Source organism: Hyperolius riggenbachi, chromosome 10, assembly GCF_040937935.1.
Source record: "Hyperolius riggenbachi isolate aHypRig1 chromosome 10, aHypRig1.pri, whole genome shotgun sequence".
NCBI lineage: Eukaryota > Metazoa > Chordata > Amphibia > Anura > Hyperoliidae > Hyperolius > Hyperolius riggenbachi.
Window position 1 is genome coordinate 218,908,032 of NC_090655.1, and position 399 is coordinate 218,908,430.

A 399-nucleotide genomic window follows, 5' to 3' on the forward strand; every position below is an offset into this window, starting at 1 on the left:
TTTGTCCTGCTATTCAGCTTCAAATCCGCATACAAACTGGAGATAACAGTATCTTACATGTGTGTAAACACAGTGTAACAAGTGAAAAGGAGCTCTCTGTGAAGCTCTTTGTGCTGCAAGCACACAAACAGCTCAGAACAGCTAATTAGAAGATGTTAATATATAATAAAAAGCAGTTTGAATAAAATGCAATGGGAGGTTTCAGGGCAAGATAAACTACTCTTTAGAAACTTGTAATTTGTAAACAGACAATATTACTTATGCACAAAAGCAAATATGATAACTGTATAAGTAATAAAAATTAGGAAAACACATTTTTATCGAATGTTATGTCGGAGTTTCAGACCACTTTAACTTTAAAGGGTTAAATTGTGACTAAGGATTGTGCAGCTACAATAT